This window comes from Dipodomys spectabilis, unplaced genomic scaffold, assembly GCF_019054845.1.
Source record: "Dipodomys spectabilis isolate Male_0828 unplaced genomic scaffold, ASM1905484v1 ptg000073l, whole genome shotgun sequence".
Taxonomy (NCBI): domain Eukaryota; kingdom Metazoa; phylum Chordata; class Mammalia; order Rodentia; family Heteromyidae; genus Dipodomys; species Dipodomys spectabilis.
Window position 1 is genome coordinate 5,605,903 of NW_024870750.1, and position 17,391 is coordinate 5,623,293.

General features: G+C 42.8%; 1 long non-coding RNA gene across 1 annotated transcript; it reads right to left on the bottom strand.

The window, feature by feature from the left end:
- Positions 1-8,117: 8,117 nt before the first annotated feature.
- LOC122110055 lies at positions 8,118-16,546 on the bottom strand. Its single transcript, XR_006147805.1, has 3 exons — positions 16,462-16,546; positions 13,594-13,596; positions 8,118-8,128 (listed from the first exon to the last, which is right to left on the bottom strand). It is a non-coding gene; the product is annotated as an uncharacterized LOC122110055 (long non-coding RNA).
- Positions 16,547-17,391: the final 845 nt, after the last annotated feature.

Here is a 17,391-nt window from a genome sequence, read left to right on the forward strand (position 1 = left end):
AGACAGCCTCTCATTAAAGGTTGCTCTTATACGTAGGATCCCACTGCCTTTCTGAACAGGAGCATCACTAGGCAAAACATAGACTTTCAATGTGACTATCTGGCCTTGCTTATAAACCAACCACTTCAAATATTTCTTCGCCACCAGCCTTCCCAACACACCCATCTGTGAATAATGTCTTTTCAGTTTCATGGTAGGTAATTTCGGCATTGTAGGAGTGACATCTGCCATTTAGAGCTGAAACCTCTAGATTCCCAATAGATGGGGAGATGAATTTGGAATCAAAGCAATTATCCTAGTTGTTCATTGTTATTCCTGGAGGGGTAAAAATACTCTGAAGCCAGGAAGAATTCACCTGAGGAAGTGATAGATGCTACTCATGAATGAAAAAGCCAAGTGAGAGCACAAGGCCCTGAATTCAAGCCCCAGTACAGGCACCAGGGAAACAAAAATTAGCTAAAGAGCATCTGTCAGATTCCAGGATTCTAGAGCTTGTCACTTTAAGACTCTGTTCGTGAACTGGTTTCAAAGTGTCTACCTCATTGGAGTGAGTGACATAATTTACACCTTTCCTTCTGGGGTTGTCTTAACTGAGCCACACAGTGGTGTCCTTGTGTAGACAAAGCTACTGGAGTTCAGAAACAGGAAGAGTTAGAAACTTGCCTTTTAGAGTAAAATAAAGCTTAGCCAGTGGGGGATTTCCTTAACTCTCCAAACTCTGACATGTGTTAGGCGATCAGGAAGAATAATAAAATTCCCCAGGAAAAGCAGTTCTGAAGGCAGTACTTTAAATATGGTTTTTGAGGTAGCTATGGTCTGATTTCCAACCCCTTCTCCTTGCCTCCAGCAGCGTTGGTCTCTGGTTACTCCCACAGAGAAGGGTCTTAGCCCTGTAGGAGGGTAGAACCTTCCAGAACACCCTGAGGATAGCTTGGAAGAAGCCCAGCCCACAGCTGAGGCTCCTTCTGAGCGTGTGAGTCAGTCACACTAGAGCTATGCAAGCATTGCAGACTGTCCTCTTGATTACCCAGAAAAGAGTCCAGTGTGGGGTCCTGACAACTCAGGCAGCATCACAGAAGATGGAGATGGGGGAGGGAGGGAGAAAGCATTCAATAGGAGCCATTTAAAGAGACAGGACTCCAGCAAGGAGCCTTCAGTAAGCAACTCTCCATCTTCCTGGAGTTGAGCATGAATGAATTTATGCTAGAAGACAGAAGGGACTTTTGGAGGGTCATTCACTGAATCGCTGTGCTGTGTAGACTTCTCAAAAATAGTTCTGGTTCAGAACTCCAAAGAGGAGAGATAAGTTTAATTTATAAGTTCATACCTAGAGCCTATAGTCACCAAACCACAGCCAAGGGAGAAATGTGGGAATTAAGATTGCTGTATTTTAGCAGTCTTATGTATTACCTTACAGCACAGCTGTGCTGTCATGCAATACATGCATTCCTGAGACTCACTGCACTATGCAAAATTGCACAATAAAACCACAGAGCTTAGAGAAAAAGGGACCAGGGGTACAGTACCTGAAAACTTTGTCAGTACACAAAAAGGGAAAGACAAAAGCCATCTAATAAAAGTGGTAGTACAGTTCCAGACATGTAAAATGATTTATAAGCGTGTCAGTTGTATAGTAATTATAGCTCTTTATCTTGAAAAAAGAAACACTTGAAATGTTTGTGAGAGGTGGATGTGGGGAGGATTGCAGCTATTATTATGAAGTGGTAGAAAGAAGGTCAAATGTTTTGAGGTGTTTTTTTTTTCCTCTTAAAATCTTGAAGCTTGCTTTTCTGTTTGGGGCCATGGGGGTTTGGAGGCTTCATCAAAATTGGAAATCTGATGCAGTGTACTACAGCTGGATTTGTGTGCCTAACTTCTATGTACCTGCTGGATATTTCTTCCGGCCCTTCTTATTGCTCTTGGGCTTCACCCAACAGGTAAAGTCATGGGAAACTGTAGTGGTTTGAAACCATCAAACCAGGGACTCATGGTATAAAAGGAGCCACTTGGCCACAAAGGTCTTTGTATATGGACAGCACTTTGTGGAAGAGGACCCTCCTATTTTCCATAAGCTTTTCACTCTCAGCAATGTTCTTTCAATCTCTTCTATTTCTTCTTCTTTGAAGTTACTTTTTCATATATGTATTTTGGAATTAATTATTATCAAGTAGTTGTACAAAGGAGTTATAACTCCACAAGTCAGGTGATGTGTACAATGCTTCTAGGCCAATGTCAATCATGTGTTTGTGAGACAGGTTCTTGCTATGTAATCCAGGTTGGGTTTGAATTCACAATCCTCTTGCTTTCACCTCCCAAGTCCTGGGATTACTACAGGTGCCCATTACCATGCCCAGTTCTTGATTCTCATTCAAGCCTATTCTTCCTGATTTCTCAGCACTTGAACTTTACCTATCCATAGATTTTTCTTTCTCTCCCCATGGTACCATGGTTTGAACATGTCCTTCAGAGTCCATGTGGTGAAAACTTAATCCCTTAATAGTGTTGTGCCCAGTGGACAGTCTTTAAGTTATGAGTGGTGACACATACACATATAATGTTAACTGCGTGTGTTTGTGTGTATAGGTAAATGTAAACGAACAGCAAAGCACAAGCTCCTAGGATAATTCTTGGTTTTTGTGGTTGTTGTTGGGAATAATTCTTTGTTGTTGTTGGTGTTGGTTGTGGGTCTTGAACACTGGGCCTGGGCGCTGTCCCTCAGCTCTTCAGCTCAGGCAAGTGCTCTACCACTTGAGCCACAGATCCACTTCCAGTTTTCTGGTGGTTAATTGGAGATAAGAGTCTCATGGATTTTCCTGCCTAGCTGGCTTTGAACCACGATCCTCAGATCTCAGCCTTCTGAGTAGCTAAGATTAGAGGCATGAACCACTAGCACTGGCTTGTAGGATAGTTCTTTAGTTAGAACAATTAGTTGAATTATCTGCAAAGCAGTGAGGCAGATCTATAATAAAACTGCCTGTGTGGGAGCGACCAAAGAAAGGGGCGACACCATCTAAAAAGAAATGTACTCATCTAAATTTTGAAACTATATACACTCTGTACATCACTTATATAATAACAATAAAAAATTGAATTAAGGGGATGGGAAGGTGGCTCAGTGGTAGAGTACTTGCCTTGCATGCATGAGGCCCTAGGTTCGATTCCTCAGCACCTCATAAGCAGAAAAAGCTGAAAGTGGGTGCTATAGCTCAAGTGGTAGAACACTAGCCTTGAGCTGAAGAGCTCAGGGACAGTGCTCAGGCCCAGAGTTCAGGCTCCATGACCAGGAAAAAAAAAATTGAATTAAAAAAAAAAAAAACAACAACTGGCTGTGAAAGCCAAGCATCAGGGGCTCACACCTGTAATCCTAGCTACTCAGAAAGCTGAGTTCTGATGATCATGGTTCAAAGCCAGGCTGGACTGGAAAGTCCATGAGACTCCTATTCCCAAAAAAGCTGGAAGTAGAGCTGTGGCACCTGTGGTAGAACATTAATCTTTAAGCTCAAGGACAGCACCCAGGCCCTGAATTTAAGCCCTAGGACCAGCATACAGACCACATAATAATAATAGTAATAATAATAATAATAAAGCAGAACCAAACTAACTAAACAAACCCTTCCCATGCGAAGCTTACATTATGCTCAAATTGTGCCCTACTAAGTGAACTAAATTTGGATTGAAATACGGATTGAACACAGGGCCTCATGCTTGCTAGGCAGGTCCTGTACTACTTGAGCCATAACTCCAGACCCATTTTGCATTGCTTACTTGCTAAGTAGGGTCTCAACTTTTGCCCAGACATAAATTTCATTCTCCAACTTGTGGCTCCCTGTCACTGGGGATGACAGGTATGCCATGTGCCCAGGCATCACATTTCTCCCTCAGCGCTGGGACAACACTACTATGCCCCACTATTGGTTAAGATAGAATCTCAGCAAACTCCTTCGTTTTGCCCTAGCTGGCCTCTAATCATGATCCCCCAATCTTCACCTCCCAAGTAGCTAGGATGAGAGATTTGAACCACAGCTCAGAGCCTTAACTCACATTTTCATTTTTTCCTTTCTGTTTTTTTTTTTTTTTAAGGTCCAAGGCTGGAACTCAATCTCAGTACCTGGTGCTTTAGCTTATTGTCTAGCAAGCTACCAAATGAGCCATACCTCCAACCCCAAGACTCACCTTTTCAAAACAAGTGTTGAGAAGACTGTATTAAGCACCTCTGTTCCTGTATTTTCTCAGGTGATGATGACAGGTCAGGGGTGAATGGCACATTAATCATCCCATTGTTTGGATCCAAAACAAAAAGCAAAAAACCCAAATGCCAGTGCTGGTGGTTCATGCCTGTAATCCTAGCTACTCAGAAGGCTGTGATCTGAGGAGCATGGTTCAAAGCCAGCCCAGGCAAGAAAGTCTGTGACACTCTTATCTCCAATTAATCACATGAAAACCAGATGTGGATCTGTGGCTCAAAGTGGTAGAGTGATAACCTGAAAAAAAAGGGGCTCAGGGACAACGCACAGGCCTTGAGTTCAAATCCCATAACAGACAAAAAAGCTGAAGAGTGTCCAGTGCTTGGGCATGGGCCTGAGACCATCACAAGTCAAATAAAAAAGTTCAGATTCTGCTTAAGTCCTTGTTCCTTATAGTCCATAAAGAAGCTCTACTATCTTCTGGACTTTCGTGGGACAGAAAATTTTCTTTCTTAGCTTAAATAACTTGAGGTAGGATTTTTGGGTAATCCCCTGGTTAGAGTTCAAATTCTCTCTCAGCTTTGTCAGGTTTTTAAATTTATGTTTAACTGGTACATTAGAAAGTATACATTCTCATGGGATACCATGTAATGTTTCAATGTATATATGTGTATATTTATACACATATGTATATATGTGTATGTACATATATATCTGTAAACAAATAGATATATGTGTATATCTATACACATATGTATATATATAAGTATATGTACATATATGAATATATGTACATATATACATATACACACATATACATATATATGAATATATATATTAGTGTTTTGACTTGGAAATGAAGCATCTTCAGGCAGGTGCAGGCAGGATAAAAGGAAAACCATCCCATCACTCCTTTGGGTACTAGTTAAACAGTCCTTACTCAGGGAAGCTAGGATCCATCTCAGAGCACAGCGCAACTCAACGTGCACCCATTTCTACTTGCCCTTTTTGTCACTGCCATTGAGATAGTGACTGTCACTATCTTTGTTCTCCAGGAGACTCAGCACTCTGGGTGGGTCTGTCCTCATCTCTTCCCTGTTCCTCCAGTGTCCTGACTGCACCTGTGGAACCCAGCTGGGTGATGGGCAGACACACTTGTGGTTTCCAACACTGGACTTGGTTGTGATAGCTGTGGGTACTGCTACTCAGCTAGTACCTCTGCATGCTCCAGACCCCTTGAAAAACACTTCACACATTCATTCATTCATTCACTCCACCAGGATCTGTTGAGGGCCCAGGATCATTCATTTTTGCAAGGATCATTGGTTCTCTTTCAGTTTGAAATGCATTTTCTCCCAGCCCCGGCATTCCCCCGGCATTGCTTGGCTTTTCTCTGCCACGCTTGCTGGAAGCGTATTCTGCCCCAGTCATTTTCCTACATAATGGAGACATGAAAAACTTGTTAGTGACCTTCCCCTGACCTAGGCAGCAATTTCTCAACCTGTCACTGCCTGTCATGTGTGAGAACAGGCTTAATTCCCTTTCTTTCTGATGGCATGCAGGCCTGTGCCACCTTTGTGCACGCTTGGGTAAGCCTGAAGGTTCCTTCCTCTCTCTTTCCTCACGACCCCCGCCCTCTCTTCTTCCTTCTTTCTTCCCTATTGTACATGGATGCCCTGGGACTGCTGCACACATGGGAGAGGAAAAGAGAAAAAGAGAACAGAGCAAATCTAAGCGCTAGGGGATTTTTTTTTTTCAGCTTCATGAATGAGGCTTTTGAACTGAGCGGCCATGGCTCCTTTCTAACCTGTACCTTTCATGCCCTGTTTCCAACTGGAGAGGGAAATTGGAGGTGCCCTGGCCCACAGCCTGCAGTGAAATCCACTGTGGCTTACATCTCCCTCTCCTCAATTGGCAGTGGCAGCCATGACTCCTAGAGAGAAGGTGCATTGGACGCATCCTGCTGGTTAGACAGAGCTCATTGCAACACTTCTGAAACTTGCTGGGGACGGAAGCGAAGGGAGAGTTGGCCCAGCGTGGCCCAGAGCAGCAACTAAAGAACAGGAAAAGGATCAATTCTTGCAGCCAGTGGGCAGAGGGCTGCGGAAAAGGGGTGTCCATGAGGATTGCTTTTTAAACTTTCTTCCTTGACTAAAACCCAGGTTCTCAGTACAGGGGATGTGACTCATCGTTGAGAAATTCGCCATGGCTTTGGATGACATTTATTTTGATTAGTCCTGAGTCAAACTTCTGGAAGGATTTCTTTCTTTTTTTTTTTTTACCAGAGGCAAAGTGAGGCGAACATGGCATGGATGGTGGTTTAGAAACCGAAGAGGAAATGGGTCACTCCTGTTACTGGTAGGAGAGTTAAAGACATGTAGAAATGGAAAGAAAAATAAGCAGAAAAGGAAGAATATGGAGGAGGTAGGAGTCATCTCCACGCAGACAGGGACAACTGTGTTTCTAGTGGTCAGAGTTGGGACAGCTCATGTGCATCTTCCTGTGATTACAGAAATCTCAACCTGTTCATTCATTTCACGCACATTTGTGGGGCACCTTTTAATATTTATTTATTTGTCTGTTGTTTGTTGCTGGTACTGAGGCTTATACTCTCACTTATACTTATATTCTCACTTTCAAGGCCAACACTGTACCACTTGAGCCACAGCTCCACCACTGGCTTTTTGCTGGTTAATTGGAAATAAGAGTATCTCAGATTTGTCTGCCCAGTCTATCCTTGAACTTTGGTCCTCGGATCTCAGCCTCTTCAGTAGCTAGGATTATAGGAATGACCACCGGTGTCTGGCTGTTTTAAATTCTTAAATTAGCAGACCTTTGTATTTTGGGTTGTTTCATGTGGTACTTGCACATGTGCACACAATGCACTTTGGATACATTTGATGTTCCAAATTTGGTTCTAGGTACCAGAGGCCCAGTGAGGAAAATGGAAAGTCCTGCCTTGGTGGCACTTACCTGGGTAGAAGAGAAACACAGTGAACAAAGCAGCAGTCAAATGACACTCCGAATTCATCTTTTGTATTCGCAGAAATACATTCAGAATGCTCAAGTCCAAGATGTTGCAAACACTTGTAGTTTGCTGCACAAAAGGAGGGCTTAGTAATGGCACCTGCTCATGGATGTGGGATTCAATAGTTCTGGTCACTTTGGAGGTCCTAGATGGGTTTCCTTTTTCCTGAAAGAAAACACAAGGGCATGGGGGCTATCTGGAAAAGGGCGGAGGGCTCAGGGAGTCCCACTGGTTATGTTCTAAACCTCAATGGAATTTGAAAGCTATTTCAAAATGAACAGAGCAGCTGTCAGTTAAATCATAGACTCCAAGAGTATATCTAGAGATAGGCAAAGCAATGTCCCAGGCCCATCAGGATTTCACACCACATATAGAAGAACAAAACCGAGAGCACCGCTCAGCTGGTTAGCTTCACTTCTTCTTGACTTGAACTGATGGAGCTGCACACCAGTTGCAGCACAAAGCAATAATTTGGGAAGCAAAGAAGGTAATATTAAAGAAGCAAGAGCCAAGTTCCCAGAGCTCCGAGTTCCATTTCAGGCTGGTCTCTAACTAGCCATGGTGTGACACTCTCCCAAAAGTTTGAAGATGGAGACTAGAATATTGGGAGACCCTAGTGGGGGGGGCTCCCTAAGAACAGAGAAGGCATGGCTGGGAAGGGGTGGGTATCTGAGAAGACCGGAGGCCACTTGGACCAACAGCAGAAGCTGTGATGAGTAGCTAGGATTCCAGCATCTCACAGAACCTCAAAGAGGCTAGAATGACGGAGTAAGCTGCTCCGGGGAGACTGGGTTGGGAGTCTAGAGAAAGGAGGACCAGCTGCCTTGGCCAAGCAGCTGGGAGTTCAGCCACTTTTGTCTCTGTAAACTGGAGCCAGCGCTCATTGACACCCCTGCACACCTCAACCCACACCCTGCTCTTCTGGCTGCTCTCTTTGACCCCACTTTCTGGCCAAGCCTTTAGGTTCCATCCTCCCAAATGACCTCCAGAGTCTGCTGATTGCCAAGCCATTCTGGATAGCCAGCTTCAGAACAAATGATGATAGTTACAATACACTACAATAAAGAGGACGAGCAGAGAAGAAAGGAGAAAGAAGAAATACAGAGGGAGAGAAATAATCCTTGAAAGCTTCTGCGGAAGGCAGACCTGGCCATGACCCAGAGGAGACAGAAGTATGTGAGTCTTTCTAACCAGAGTGTCATCTCCAGATACAAGGAAGGTGCAATTCATCCGCCAGTCCCAGTACCCCTTCCTAATCATGCCACTCATCTGGCTTGGTTTTAAGAATACCAGTCACTCTCTTACTCTACTTGCTCCCAGTAACCAGGAGGGGGTCAGTTCAGATTCCCTTGCTATTTATACACATTTCCAAGAAGTCTTGTCAAACCAAAGAGCCTTCAGTCACTTTTTGTGAGGCTTCTATCCACCTGGTTCTAGCCACCCCTGTGCCCAGGCTGCCCACCAGCATCCATCATGAGCATGACCGGAGCTTTGATGGCTGCATAATTCCTTGTTATCTCTAACAAAAGAATTTCATAGATCGGGGCCAAGATGAGTCTCTTGGCCACCATAAGATATAAATTAAGCCAGACCTGACAGAATTTGTGATTGAGTAAATATCTGTAATTTAACTCCCAAGATGCTGATGGCCTACAATTCTTTACCTGGACATGAAATAAATTTTTATTATGTTGTTACTGGTATTTTTGCTTGAAACAGGGAGGCACTAATGGCCAAGACCAGTGGAAGTTCTGAGTGGTCAGGATGGACCTCAGGAACTGATCACATCTCTGGTTAAAGAGAAAAGACTGTGTCCTGGCTGGTTGCCATTGACTGGTCAAATGCCTAGTGAATGGCAGAGACAGAGAAGGGATGGCAAAGTACCTTGACTCAGTGTCAGCTTCAGTCACTATTAGCATCAGTTGTATTTCTTTATCATTTTTTTTAAATGAGCTACTTTATTAGAGACATACTGTTTCTGTTATACAAAGTCAAAACAGAAATTACTCAGCATCTCATCCTGAAATCAATTTAATAAAAATTATGCGTGGAATCCATCAAATATAAAATACTGTCCAGGCTCTTATTTGTGAATATCAAGCATGTGTGTGGATGTGGTTAGGCAGAGAACACCAGTTAATCAACGTGGTTCTTCTCTGGCCCAAACCCAACTATCTACCCTTCACCAAGTTCTCAGTGACTTTTCAAGATGATCAGGCTTAGAGACTCTCTCAGAGCTTAGTGGAGCCCCACCTAGGCTCATTCTTCCTTCCCTTATGGCAGTCTGTCCCTTTGACACATTTCCAAGGGGCTCCTTGGGAGGCAGAGCTGCTCCTCAGTAACACGGACTCTTGATGCTGATGGCAATGAATGAGTCAAATCTATGCATTTGCCACTGAACAAATAGGTCTTCATCTGGAGTTGTTTGTACATGTGTATGCCTTTGCATGTCAATAGTTTTTTCCTTCCCTAACTAAATGCTAAATGCAACATTTACAACCAGCCTTTCAGGAGTGATTTGTGCCTGACTGGAGCCCAATACATCAAATAAAGTCTGCCAACTTCCCATGCCAGAAGCAAGAGGCACTGGTTTAAAAAAATGGAAATTGGACAATAGTCTTATATACTCTCAGCTCTGCCATGGATGGCCTTCAACAGGAAGCCAATCAACAGAATCAAAAGAACACGGTTTCCTGTTAACATAGAGTGATGCCAAACCCACCAGACATTATTGTTTCGTGCCCTGTGCCAGTCATTGTCAACCATTGCAGGAATAATAACATATGACGGGGGCTGTGGTTTTAGTGGAATATTATTTTGCTTTTGGCATGATACCACACACCTTCATATGTTTTATTGCCCTTTTCTTTTTCCCCAAAGGACCATATCTGGCTCTTTTGCTGCATGCCACCTCTTAAACCCAAGCCAGGCAACTCCTAATTCTCTTCAGCCTTTTCTTAAGTAATATATATATATATATATATATATATATATATATGATCATCATAATATAGGGTTAATATATAAATCTACTGTGTATTGGGCCTTCAGCAATCCTGCTTTTCCTCTAAAAAGGGCTAGTTGCTTAAGACTTGTTTTGAGAGAGAAAAATAAACTCTCACATCATATTTCTCTTGGTTTCCAGGCTGATCTTGAAGGTGCTGATAGGTCATAAGCCTCAGCCTCTGCACGGATGTTACAACTCTGGAGCGGGTGGAAAGTACATATGTGTTTGGAATGTAACAAAAGGGAAAAGTTATTAGTGTGTTTTGGATAGGACCCTGTATTTTTAACCCTTTATCCAAACATAGCTATTGAGTTTTCTTCTCAAATGACAATTGTGAAGATGGAGGTGTGAGTGGTCATCTGAATCATTTTTTTCCAGACAGTCTGGGTTAGTGGTTAAGATATTTGATATCAGGAAGAGCTGGTTCAAGCTTTGACTTCCTTGCTAGCTGTGTGACTCTAGGGAAATGCTTGTGTTCATATCCCTCATTCCTTCTGTATAAAACAGAGAAAACACTTGGCTACCAGGGTCATCACCAAAAATATAAGTGAAGTAATAGGTTTTCCTCCCTGCTCTATTAGCTATCTGGGTAAATGTTGGGTTGCTGGCAATACAGTTATCATGAAAGCACTTTGGAAAGGATGGGTCTTTGTTCTAAGTGGGCTTGGGAGTGTGGAAAAGGAAGTATAAGGATCCTGTTGTTTCAGGACCACCGCAGAGTGGCTTTGGCGTGACCATTACCAAAAAGCTCTTTAGAAGGCAATAGGTCTCTGCTGTAAGTCGGTTTAGGGGTTTTACTATGGGATTATAGACTTCAGGGTCATGGCAAAAGTAGGACTATAGGCAGTGTAGCATTTCCATGATGTTCACATGTGTTATGTCAGTTGTGAGAATTCTGGGAGAGAAAACTTGGGCAGGTATTATTCCCACTTGGCAGAGGAAATTATTCTTTTACCCACTGCTAGAACTGTCAGACCATGCCTGGAACCTAAGGAGCTAGAATCCTTGCTCTATCTATCTATCTATCTATCTATCTATCTATCTATCTATCTATCTATCTATCTATCTATCTATACTTCATAGGTTAAGTTTGACCTAACGGTTTCTGAATACATCGTGAATGGTTCCCTAATTTCATGAGTAAACAAACTATAAACTATCCTTGTAACAAGTATCTGAACCTCAGTCACCAGAGACCAAACCATGTTCAAAGAAGACAGATGTGTTCTATAACCAACCTACCGTCTTGGTCCTGTGTGGTGGAACACAGAGGATTTGGAAGCATTTTTGCTCCCAGAATTGCCAATAAAGCCAATTAAGATACTACAAAACTAGATTTGTGGTAATTTGTTGTTGGCCATTTAACATCTCTCAGAGTTAAATTCAATTGTTCTTGGTCTATCCTCAGCCGTCCTTTCCAAGCAAGCAGAATCCTCTGCTTTTCCACACACACCCTGTTCACACTCTCCAGCCTATGTGCCTGCTGTGATCTCCTAGGGGGCTTGCTGCTCACTCATGGGTGGGATCTAAACCATGAGACCATTTGACTGCCTTGTCAAATGTCAATTTTTCTTCCCTCCAACTCTGCCTTGTCATCATTCCCTTTCTTCATAAAGCACTCCAGAAATTCCAACTTACAACCTAGAAGAGCCCTTAATGAGCCTATCATCTTCTGCAGCTGAATTAGTTTGTTACTTCCAAAAAGGAACAGATAATTCTTGGTCAAATGGCAGAGACCAGTGCAGTGCGGGGTGCGGTGCTCTGATTGGGTTGCTCCTCAACCAGATTCCTAGGGAAAGCACACTGTGATGGAAATGGCAGGTAGGTGGTTATGGCAATAGGCCCTCAGTAACAACACCTGAGGGTGAAGGAGCACAAGTCACCAGAGGAGGATTCAACACCAGTGGGACTAGCTCATCCTGCAGAGTTCACAGACTTAGAGTAGAAAGAGGCCGGGCCTTTATACCTCTGTATGGAGTGACCTATGGTTGAGTGCAAACTACTGCTAAGGAATGGGACCTTAGACTAGGTGTTGCCTAAGTGTTCCTGGAAAGGGACATCATCTAAGGACCTCCAGCCATCATAATCCCAGCAGCCACGGCAATGGAAACTCACTTCTGAAGGGGGCAAAACCCTGAGGCAGATGGGAACTGGGAAACTGATGCCTAGGGCTTTGAAGAGTTTGATGAAAAGACTGTAGGCCTAAAAGAGCATCTGTGTTTCCCCACTGCAAATGAAACAGCAGAAGATAGCTGGAGAAAACCGGAAAGGAGCTGAACTTTCCTGTTGTGCCAACTTCCACTTGGAACTTGGTCATGCATCTAATCTTGGGTTATGAAGTGCAAGGTGTTAGGCCACTGTTTCTCAAAGTATGCTCTGTGAATCTGACATGTCAAAATTATTCTGGGAAACTGGGCACTGGTAGCTCATGCCTGTAATCCTAGCTACTTGGGAGGCTGAGATCTGAAGATTTCGGTTTGAACCCAGACCAGGCAGAAAAGTTCTTATCTCCAAGTAACCACCAGAAAACTGGAAATGGTGCTGTGGTTCAAGTGGTAGAGCAAAAAAGCTCAGGGATAGTGCCTAAGCCCTGAGTTAAAGCCCCATGACTGACCAAAAAAATATTCTGGGAATGAGCTTTAGAAAATATAAAACCCGGGGCTGGGAAGGTGGCTCAGTGGAGAGCGCTTGCCTTGCAATGCATGAGGCCCTGGGTTCGATTCCCCAGCACCACATAAGCAAAAAGAGAAAAGCCGGAAGTGGCGCTGTGGCTCAAGTGGTAGAGCACTAGCCTTGAGCTGAAGAGCTGAGGGACAGCACCCAGGCCCAGAGTTCAGCCCCCACAACCGGACCCAAAAAAAAAAAAAGAAAAGAAAATATAAAACCCTCTCCCCTAAATAGAGTAAGAGAATCTCTGGGCTGGGGCCAGTAATTAGTATTCTAAATTACTCCCATTCCTCTTTTTGTTTCTTCTGCTAGAACTTAGAAATATCTCTACCAGAACTGTCTCTAAAATTGGAAGTATCTTCATAACCAAGAAGAAAATTTTCACTTATTAATTATATTTGTGTAGCTGGGTGGTATCATATAGCAGATTTTTTTTTCCAGTTCCCTCTGTAGTAAGTTCAAGTTGTAGTGACTGAAAAACTCATACTAATTGCCCTAGAGTAGCCATAGCCATGCTACTTACTCTATTTTGAGGGGACCAAACCCTCATCCAATCCTGTCTACCACCCCCCATCTTTGACCCAGCCATGGGGCTCCAAATCAGAACAACCTGTTTACAGGACTTTTCCTCTCTAGCTACCAAAATGGATTGAGGGATAAGCATCTGCCTAACGGTGAGCAATCACTGCCCCACCTTGGCCCAAGACTAGCTCAGAAATGAGTCTTTCCCAGAGAATTAGTTTTTCTACTAAACGGAAGCTGAGGTGGAGAAAGAACCTTCGCTCTCTTGTTTTGAGGCCATAAGTAGGATTCTAATTATTTCAGTAGCCATGGGCAGTGGCCTGGAGAACATGAATTTGGCAGATCAAGGCAAATGCCAGCTGAGGAGCTGAGAAGAAAGGAGAGCATGTCCTGCTGATTTCAAGGCCTTGAATTAAGTCATCATCCATTTTGCAAGGTTTGCTAATATGAACCAATAACATCTGCATTTGTAATGGATTTCCTGGTCCTCAAACACCTCTGAGGTTAGTGCATCAAGATGTGATGGTGTGCAAATGTAGAATGATCAGACTCTGAGAGAGGAAAAGGGGAAAGAGGGGGGTGGAAAAGGAGGGATGGGAAGGTCTCCACTGTCTTCTCCTACCTCTATAGGCTTGTAGTTACAATTAATCCCTGGAGGGCAAGGGCTTGTACATTTTCTTTTGTTGAGCCTGAAAAGGTATCTTTCAATCCAGTGTCCCACAAAGCCACAGCCCATTGACAGAAAGTAGCGTTTGAGAGGAACCCTTCCATCCTATCTAATATTCATATGGGCAAGGGTGGGAGGCTTAGGTTCACTGCCTTTTTTGTGTTCTTTTTAAAAAAGAGCTCTTGGGGCTGGGAAGGTGGCTCAGTGGTAGAGCGCTTGCCTTGCATGCCTGAGGCCCTGGGTTCGATTCCTCAGCACCACATAAGCAAAAAGAAAAAAGCCGGAAGTGGTGCTGTGGCTCAAGGGGTAGAGCGCTAGCCTTGAGCTGAAGAGCTGAGGGACAGTGCCCAGGCCCAGAGTTCAGGCCTCATGACCGGACCAAAAAAAAAAAAAAACTAATAAAAAATTAAAAAGAGCTCTCTTGTGTGCTGGTTTCTATGGGAAACAAAAAGTTTTCAACTCTCAATTTTGAAACTCTGTTAGGCGAGTCAGGGTAAAGGAAAGACTTGTATAACTTCTTGGTTCATCTGAGAGAAATGTTTATAGCTTGATGTATTTATCCTGGCTCCAAACAGCTACACAGTGCCAATTCATGCCTCAGGAGAATTCTTCTCCTCAAGACTCAATTTCCTTTGGACCTTCATTTGAGGATGAGAAAGGGAAAAAAGTTGAAGGTGATAGTTTGATGGGTTTGAATTGAGAAGATAGCAAGTAACTACTTTTGGATGTAAAAAGTTCACTGTGGAGAAATTACTCTGGAGAAGTTACTCCAACGTCCTTATTTGGGATGGTAGCAATGGTGGAAGTAGTAGAAGTGGTGGTAATGATGGCTATAGTGAGAGGTACTGGTGATGGTGGTGATTGGTGGTGGTATTGGTGGTGGTGATCGTGGTGATAACATGATGATGGTCGTGATTGGTGATGGTGATATTGGTGATGGTAATGATGGTGGTAAGGAAGAGAACAGAGGAGAAGGTGGTCTTTCTTCCCAATCTTTTTCATATCTGAAGCTTCTAATGTAATGCTCCCTCAAAGGATACATTTGAAATGTAAGGAACATTAGATAAAAAAACACCCATACAGAAATATATTCCATTTTCCCCTACCCTTAGCTAAGTAAGTGAAAAGCATCCTTCAGATTGACAGTCTCTCTCCCTTACTTAATAGCTCTTCTTCCCCTCCTCCATGCCCATTACTTCTTCCGCTCTGTCATGCTCCTCTTTGTCCTTCCTCTTTCCTGTCTCCAAATTAATCTTAGCAGGAAAGCCCAGAGCAAATGATCAAGTTTCCAGTCTAAATGTGATAGTCTGTCACTTTTCATTACTCTTGACAGAAACAAAACTGTCAGCATTGTCTCAGTACTGCCTTTGGTTCAGAGTGTTCTATCGGAGGCTGAAGGGAACATAAGGATTAGAAAGAGGAAGGTTGCTCTGGTGTAATGAAAAGCATGTAATGGAAGGATAGACATGGCCTCCAATTCCAAACATGTGTGTGCTTTTAGACCATCACATTTGAGGTGGCTATTGATTACGGCTAGAACATATTTACATAATTGTGGCTTATTTTTTATAAAGTAGTGGTCTGAGGGCACTTCATTAACCAGGTTTGTTTCTTGATACATCCTCCTGCAATTTCCTTGAATGCTTGGATTTGATACACAATGAAATGATACCTGCCTGGCTTGTTTCCTGTAGATTGGCCCTTGCTATTGACTAAATTGTTAAAGACCACGAAGCATGTTTATTTGTGGAAGATTGTCTGTATATTCACCAAAGGCTGTTTATCTTTATCTGGCCCGTACATTCAGAGAAGCCAGTTTTTGTTGTTGTTATTGTGTTGTGTGTGGATGTACTGTTGTTGTTGTTTGCCCCCACGTACCAAGGCTTGAACACAGGGCCTGATGCTTTCACTTGGCTTATTTGCTTGATTTGTGGCTCCACTTCTGGCTTGCTGCTGATTAGGAGAAAAGAGCCTCACACTTTTCTGTCTGGGCTGGCTTTGAACCTGAGAATCTAGTATGATAGGAGTGAGCCACCAATGCCTGGCTAGAATCCAGTTTTCTGAAAGAGCCACAGAAACCACACTTAGCAACAACAGGGAATCACTTGGTTCAGAGTGGGTAGTGGATGGCCCATGATCTTGGTTTAGGGATATTTCAGAACTTTAATATTTTGGTAAACCCAGGCATCATAAATCACTGAATTCCAAGGAATCTATTCAAACCCCTCTGGATAGCTGTTTAAAATGCTGCCACTGATTGGTTAGCCAATTCAATTGAGTGTGTGTGTGTGTGTGTGTGTGTGTGTGTGTGTGTGTGTGTTGCTGGGGCTTGCACATGCAAGGCAAGTATTTTACCACTGAGCTACATCCCCAAATCCTTCTTCACAATTCTTACCTTAGTAGAGCAATCACATTTGCTTTTCTTTCTGCAGAATCCCTGCTCAGTTATCCATAATCTGGACTGTCCAATTTATTTTCTTCCTGTGCTATATCTTCTCTTACACCCAAATAGAATGTATACCAATTGTCCCTTGCCGCCAGCAATTTCTGCTAAAACCTCCAAGTAGACACTGCTTCCTTTTACAATTAAGTCTGTATTTATTAATATAATCCAGTAAGTCCTTTCCCTAGCTCTGGCTATACTGTCAATACAATAGATCAAAGTAAAAAATTGATTTTTTTAACTTGATTGTTGATTGAACATTTTTAAACCGCAGTGTTAGTGCATGCTGAACAGTTATCAGATTTTCTTCTGTGTTATCATAAGAAACTTGCCCAATTGCTTTTCTCCTCAAATTGGCATGTTCACAGCCATTTATACTTTAAACATCACTTGTCTGGCCACAGTTGAATTGGTAAGTGACCAAAACTACTATCTTTACATTACCATCTACCAATATAGGTCCAAGAATAGTCATTAGAATATTTTTCAAGTACAGAATTCTAGTTAATCTCAGAACCAGTCCCTTGAGACTAAATTCTTAAAGCGATTTTAAGAACAAATGAAATGTTTGATTTTCTGCACTAAAGACTCCCCATCATTTTATCCGAAGTGAAAGTTCATTGGATAGGTTCAATCCTTAAATGATTCTGTTGAAGAACCTTGGAATATGCTAGCCTTGTCCTTAGAAACAAATGATTTGAGGAAGTACTGTAATATAACAGGAAGGAAGCACCATTTAACACAGATGGGATAAATAGCAAAAAAAAAAAAAAAGGCAGCCTCAAGTTGCTGAGCTAATTCAGTAGCCTTAGACACAGGTGGCAATTTTTCTAAGCAAAATACTAATAGTTGCAATTGACAACACCTTCAATG